This window comes from Camelus bactrianus, chromosome 14 (assembly GCF_048773025.1).
Source record: "Camelus bactrianus isolate YW-2024 breed Bactrian camel chromosome 14, ASM4877302v1, whole genome shotgun sequence".
NCBI lineage: Eukaryota > Metazoa > Chordata > Mammalia > Artiodactyla > Camelidae > Camelus > Camelus bactrianus.
Window position 1 is genome coordinate 64124921 of NC_133552.1, and position 7409 is coordinate 64132329.

A 7409-nucleotide genomic window follows, 5' to 3' on the forward strand; every position below is an offset into this window, starting at 1 on the left:
GGATTCCATCCAACCCACAGACAGTTTCTCCACCCGTGCATTCTACTTTTGGCTAGACTGTGGTTTGTTCTTGATTTCTAGATATTTAGTCTTTCATCAAGGATTGTACAATAGACACCTGTCTTTTAAACACTATTTCCTTCTTGCATGAGACACACTGTGCTCACTAAGTGTTTTAAATGCTAAGATTTCTTTTACACTATATATTTTTTTTTTCGGTGAATGCACAAGTATTTTTAAAGATGTATGGCGTTATATTTGGATGCAATTTCTGAACAAAATGCATCAAGTAACGATCTTCTTTATCAAAGGACACACAACAGTGCTTATTCGGAGAACAAGCTGCCTCTGTTTCTAAGCCACGACCTGGAGCCCTAATCACTCTTGATTGGGTCACTCTGTTCATTTTCTTAGCAGTGCTTACACAATATGAATCGCTTCATTTTTGTTTACTATGCGAATGTCTTCCGGAGCGTCTTTAGAATGTAAGCCTCATGAGCAGAAACCCTGCTTGTCCTGTTCTCAGCTACAATCTCAGCATTCAAAAAGAATTCCTGATACCTAAGAGGCACTTAATAAATACTTGTTTGGTGACTTGAAGATGGTTGAACTCGGCTTTAAAAGACTAGGAGTGTACCAATGCACCACTGGAGAGCTTGTAACTTTGGGGCAGCATTTTGATGACATCTTAGCATGTGGCTCTTTTAAAGTTCAGTCGCACAAGGCTTACGTGAGCCGGGGGAAGATGGGATGAGCACGGTTCACGTGGCTGCCCGGCCGATGTCAGCGGTGTTCTAGCAGATTTTGGGACACTGTCTAGGGAGGAGGCAGAAACTTGACAAGGTAAATGGGTGCTTCTATTTCCCTGCCAGAGTTAGAGCCGGAGGATTAATGTGTGTTGACAGCTTGTTTGAGCTCTGTGTGCTTTTATGTCTATTATTATTTACTTCACAGTGAGAATGGTGGGTGGGGAAAGAGTGTTTGTTGCTCATTTTTAACCACCCAACAACTATCACTCCAATCTCTCCTAACAAAATTTGGTCTTGAATCATTGAAAGGCTTTTCATAAATTTTGAATTTGTAGCCTAAAAACAGTCAACAGAAAGGAAGTAACAAAGCATTTCCAAAGTGAAATCTGCTCATAAAGAAGATCGAGACAGAACAATGAGAGCAGGTTTGTGTCAGAGTCAGCCTCCCAGAAGCTCACAAAGAAGAGGTCGGTTATTCAGGGAGCAACGTGGAGCGTGTAGCCTGCGGTGTGAGGGTGTCTGAGGCTTCATCCGTCTAAGAAGCCCACGCTAGGCCTTGGGCTGGGGCTCCGTCTGCCTTATCCTACATGCCTGGGAGCCGCAAATCCGCCCACCCTGTAGCTGTTGCTCACTTTTCTCTTCCAGCTTGTGCAGCCCTGACTCGGCAGGAGAAGGCGCACTGGTGGTGGAGCAGTGACTGCGCAGGAACGAAGGTTCCGAAGGAGGAGACTCAGACTGCCATGTCAACTCCACGCTCCGACCGTTATAAGGTCGCTTTGTTTCTGTTTTCTGAGCCTGAGTTTTTCATCTGCTCAAGGGCAATTCCACCTTCTGTGTCCTCCAGACGTTTCACGTGCATCATCTCCTTAAGCTTCGCAACAGCCCCAAGGGATGCCTTTTTGCTCAGTCACCTTGACTGGCATTGATCCGGTGTCACTTTCTCCCATGGTCTGGTGAGGTCAGGGGACACGTCTCTTGAGAGTTGGAGGGCTAGCGAGTCAGGGCCCTTTGGCAGCACACAGATCATCTCATAGCTAGTTAGTCCAAGACCAGAGTGGGTGCTGCTGGGAAGGGATTCTGCAGACATCACTAACGTCCCTGATCAGTGGACTTCATTCTGATCAGATGGGGAGAGTACCTCGGGCAGGCCTGACTTTATTAGCAGCAAAGCCTTTCATAAAAGAGCGGTTAGTCCTTCTTCCTGGAGCTCAGAGGTTCCCAACAGCTGCTGAGTCTGTAATTTCCCCGGACCGTCCTTCTGGATGGCCGCCTGTGGGTGGACACCAGCTTCAGCTCTTGCCCGTGGGGTCCCTTCCTGACCATCTCCCTCGGGACGACATACTTGCTTAGCCAGGCTCCACAACGGTGTAAGCCAATTCCTGTGATAAATCCCTTTATGTTGAACCCTGACCGCTATGCCCCCCAAGCTGGATAAGTGTTTGAACATTGTTATGAATACAACGAAGCTTGGAGACTTACCTTGTGTTTTGCAGTTTAACACCAAAGTCTGAAGTTTGAAACGTTAGGCTACACTGCCTAGGGGTGACAGTGGCTTGCAAACTGTCCCAAAGGATCTTAGAAGATAGAACAAGCAAACAGATCCGATCCCTGAAGGCAGGCACAGTGGTGATTCCTGTAGCCCTACTCTCATGGTCCAGCCACACGGGGATATTTGTTTTGAATGAGTGACTAAATGAAAGGTGCAAAGTGCTAATCATGTGCAGATGTTATTCTTCCCAATGACAGCACTTCGATTTGCTTGAGACCTTGTAAGACCACAGACATACCCTCCCTCCCCAACCACCTTTTTTTTTTCCCTTTAGCTCAGAAAGTTGGGTGGGAAACCCAAGATTCACAATCTTGTCTCAGCCTGACCACTTGGTTTGTTTTCTTGGCCAACCTATTCAAGCACACAGACTCGAGTTCCAAGAATACAAATAACAAGCCCCATGGCATTCCCTCTGTGTGCCTCCAGAATGTCAATCAGGATGATCAGAGAATATCTGAACGCCTGGGATGCCTGTCCGGGGTTTGAGTAGTCATGTCGCACATGGCTTTGTCTTTGGCCCTGAGAGACATCAAAAGAGGCTGCGGCTGCTGCACTTGGGGAATTTACAGGCATGGTGACACAGGACAACAAACCTGAGGTGAGCAGAGAAGTAAGATCAGAGCCAGCTGTATATTCCTTTTGTGTAAATATACGGACTGCTGTGTGCACCTTCAGCAGAGCAGTTGAGTTTTTAATAGTGAATCCTCTATGAAGACAGGGGTTTTGCTTTTTAAAGTAACCTCTGGATTTCCAGCTCCTAGGACAATGCCTGGCATATTGTAAGTGCTCCATAAATATTTGTTTAAAATAATAGAAGTTTTAGACTAGTTTTCATATGTAGAAAAGAACACACATGTATCAGACAGCAGGGCAGCGAGCAGTCCAGAGAGTGATACGAGGACAATTATGAAATCTTTAGCTGTCCTTGAGCCCTGGTGATAACGCCTCTCTGCTGTACGATATTGGATTTACCAGGCTGTGTTCAAAGTCATAACCTGATTCTGAAATATATCTCCTCCTCAAGAAAGAGAATTCTAGCCTTGGGCTGTGACGTTCAAAGCTATTTCACCAAAGAGGTTTCCTAAAATGTAACACGAATTTTTCATCTAACTCTAAACACAGATACAATGGGCAGGGCTGACTTCAGGGATTTTTTTCAGAGTCTCTTTTCCCAGTTTGATTGTTTCTCACTAGGCCATAATTACCAGGAGAAGCTTTCAAGCCCTTTCTAGGGAATTTAAGATCACTGGGGATTTGAAAGCAGCTCTAACGGCAGAGATAGGGGTGAGGCACGAGGGGCCCCGGGTAGAGGATTTCTGTGGGAAGTTGCTTCATCGATTCCTTCCAAATTAAGCATCTCCTCCATGGGCTCTAGGTCGTGGCCTAGATGCTGATTTCTGCCCGGGAGAGGGTGGGTGCCCAGCAGCAGGAGGTGGTGCTGCTTGTTGGGGCAGAGCACTTTGGGATTTTTATTTCACTTTGTTTTGACAGCCAGATCCATCTCACAGCCTTCCTGCTCTTTGTTTTCACTCCCAGTCTTAGGGCGTTCATTAAAAACTCCCTCTCACCTTATTCACAGAGGTTCTGTCTGATGAAAGTTCAGGGCTGTCAGCAGAAACGTGTCATCACACAGCGCCAGCAGGATCCTAGGAAAATACCAATAAGCACATTAAACAAAAGAGGAGTTAAGAGGCAATAAGACAAATTTCCCAGCTATGGGCCATTTCCCTGCAAATCCACTTTAATATCTTTCAGGTTACACTTGACTTGTGCATATAAAGCATGTGGAAACAAGAACTGAAATCTAATAACTCCGAGAGCAAGAATGAAATGTGACAACGTTTTCAATGATTGAAAATGGAAAAGAAATCAATGGCTTGTTCTGTCGGGTTAAGAGAATAAATTGGGCTACCAAAACTTTAATTTAGTCAGGAAGACACATCTTTTGCAAAGAAAAGAAATGAGTTTGTTTATCAATTATCTATGAAGGACCAAAGAGTACGCAGGGAAAGATGAATGCATTCAGAGCCCTGGCTCATAGGCTGAAAAGCAAGCATCTGGTAGTTCGAAGCAAGCTCTTTAACCTTTCTATGACTCAAAGTATCCATACGTTGAAATGGCACACCTATTATCGTCATCAAAGGCATTTACTGAGTTTCCAACTTTGCACGGTGCTGGGATGTGAAAAAGAAAGAAAAAAGATAAGGCATTTCCAGAATATGCACTAAAAGAGATTCAAGTGTGACTGAAGTCAGTATATGTCTCAAAAAAATTACACATCATTTAGTTTTCCTCAAGCATTTTATATATATAGAAAATGTATATACACATTATATTTGTATATGTACATATACATATTATTACATACTTTATAAATATGAAAAATTTCACTTCACTCTCCATTACTTGGTAAAGATGTCAAGTAGCTAAAGAGGAGAAAAACCACCACCAAGATTCACTGAGTGCCTTCAGGTCTGGTGCTTTATTTAATCCTCCAAATGGTGCTATGGGGGAGCCTTTATTAGTTGCTCTTTATAGTCAAAGAACTAAAGTGCAGAGAGTGCACAGCATGAACAAGTTCCCTGTGGCAGAAGTCAGTTCAAACCAGTTGTGGCCGATTCTACACCCTGAACGCCTTCTCTTGCCCGACCTTCTGTCTTCTAGAAATGCGGTGTTCTGCAGTGTCATCAACAACCGGAAAGCGGGCGACGGGTAACCAAGGACGCAGCTGAGAGCACAGCTTGCAAAGCTCACTCACAAGCCGGTTGACCAGCGGGAGGCCTGTGAGCCCCAAACACTGTTAGATGTTCATCCTGGTTTGTTCCCCTTCTTGTCTGTGCCTTGAGAAAGAACAGAAATGCCACGCCCGTGCCTTCAGTGGTAGGTCGATGAGGTCATCACTGAACAGAAGTATCATTTTGTAAAGAACATGGCTTGGGTGGGAGTGGCGTTAATTGTCCAGCTTACCTGTTTACACTGACACAAATCCCTTCATATAAACGCGTCGCTCAGGCAACCCCAGAGGCCTAACCTGTCTGCTGCGTCGTTATGAGCTGTGTCCATGACGCGAGAGCAGACACGTTGGAGGCACTGGGGAGAGTTGGTTCTGAGACTGAGGACAGTGACCAGTGAGCCACAGAAGTGGAACTGTCAGAACCACACTTCCTGTCACCCCGCTCCTCACCGCTCCCTTCCCCAAGCCAGGCTTCACCTGGACAAATCAGGCGGCCCCAGACAGAGGGATCACTATCACACACAGAAAACCTAATTTCAGTAAGCCAGGGTTTGAACCCTAGTTCTACCACCACTGGCTGTGTGATTTTGAGCAAGTTACCTTGCCACTCTGAATCTCCACTGACTTAACTACATTCTCCAAAATGGGAATAACTTTATTGGGTTGTTGGAAGATTTAAATAAAATATCATATGTCAAGCACTTTGCATGCATGATAATATCATGGTGAGGACTCTGCAGATGTTAGTTTCCCTTCCTTTTTTAGGTTCATCTAAATCTTTTTGTCCCAGAAGGGTGGGGGATTTGGACATAGGTTGTTTTTGTATTTAATATGCTCCCTGCCTACCAGCCCCCAGATCTCCCAACAATTGGATCTGGATTTGAAAGCAGTGCTGTTCCCCTTTCCAGTGCCCCTTTTTAGGGTATTCATAAACCCTGTTGCTGCAGAACCCTCCCAAACCCATGGTGGAACCATTTTTATTCAGACTCTCCTTTCTTATTTACTGCTATGTTCCTAAAGTACCATAAAGGATGCATCACTCTCTACTTAGCTGCAGAAATCCAAGTGTCTTTGGTTAAGCTGCTGGGGGTTTGGGGGGGGGAGATATTTGGGACAAAGCAGATGCGCTACATTGAAGTGCTGCTTCCCTCATTCATCTTTGGTTTCCTGGATCCTTCCCGCAGTGGGTCACATGTGGCCAATAATATTGCCCAGCTTGGCAGAGTCCTGAGGAGGGAAGGAATGGCAGGAGTAAGGGGGCTCAGGGCCATCATTAACCTCATCTTAAAGCACTAGATAAAATCAGAAAATCTGGCCCAAACAGGGATTCAGGGGTGGACTCAATTCCAGTTATTTTGTCATATCATCAATCTGTGTTTGATCCATTTCTCTCTCCACTGAGGTGTCATGCTTGTACTGGGTCTCAATTCATATTTGTTTAGTGGATTGACAGATCCAGCAAAGATAATGTGACACAAATTAGTATGTGTTCACTGTGCATACATGAAAAGTGGAAATGAAAACATCCCCCAATTAATTTGATCCATGTAGAAATTTGAGCTGAAAACCAGACTTGAATATGGATTTTTCCATGTTGTTAATGAGTGTGTCTATATTGAAAAAAATACATTAGTCTATGAATTCTTGACCAGTTTGTATAAAAAGGTCAAGGACATGTTATTTATCCTCTCATGAAAAACTCCATATCAAAGCAGTATGCCCTAATTAGGTTTAGATAGAAAAAAAGAAAAACAGAAAAATGCCACATGTGGGTTTTGCCACTAAAAATCTGCACCAGCACACACAAAAAGATTTTTGGAGAGAATGGGCATGTACATTTCTTAAAGACAAGGAATTGTTCTCAGGAGGCTTGGCTTCTAACATCTGAGGACGATGAGTTGGATGGTAAGGAGGAAAGGCGAGAGGATACCACGTCTGCTATTCCCAGTTGGGTCACAGTTCATGAAACACCGAAGTCCCAAGAAATTTCCGGGGCTTCACAATTCCAGAGGGAATCACTGACCAACCTCAGTGTTAGCTTTATTTTAATGTGTAGTTTATTTCTAGTTTTGTTTTATACACTACCTACTTCTTAGGCATAAAACCAAGTGCATTAAATTCCCAAGAGGCTGAATTTCCCTTAAATCACATAAGCCTGTCCCCCTTATCCAATATTGTCTCTGGATCAATAAAAATCTTTGACTTTCTCCATTACTTTCCACTTCAGAAACTGTACCCAATTCATCACAGTAGATAAAAACAACAATTTAGGGTAGGTTAGAAGTAGTTCTTCCTTATCAGAGTTCTGTTTAAAAGGTTTACTGTTAGCTGTTCAGGGACGGATTCCAGGGAGGTAAGATGAGCTGTCACTTCCACC

The 7409-nt window shown here is 44.2% G+C and overlaps 1 long non-coding RNA gene across 1 annotated transcript; it reads left to right on the forward strand.

Annotated features, from left to right (window-relative positions):
• Positions 1 to 705: 705 nt before the first annotated feature.
• Positions 706 to 5672, forward strand: LOC123617728 (uncharacterized). The gene is made up of 4 exons (XR_006725931.1): positions 706 to 843; positions 1395 to 1519; positions 2725 to 2896; positions 4963 to 5672. It is a non-coding gene; the product is annotated as an uncharacterized LOC123617728 (long non-coding RNA).
• Positions 5673 to 7409: the final 1737 nt, after the last annotated feature.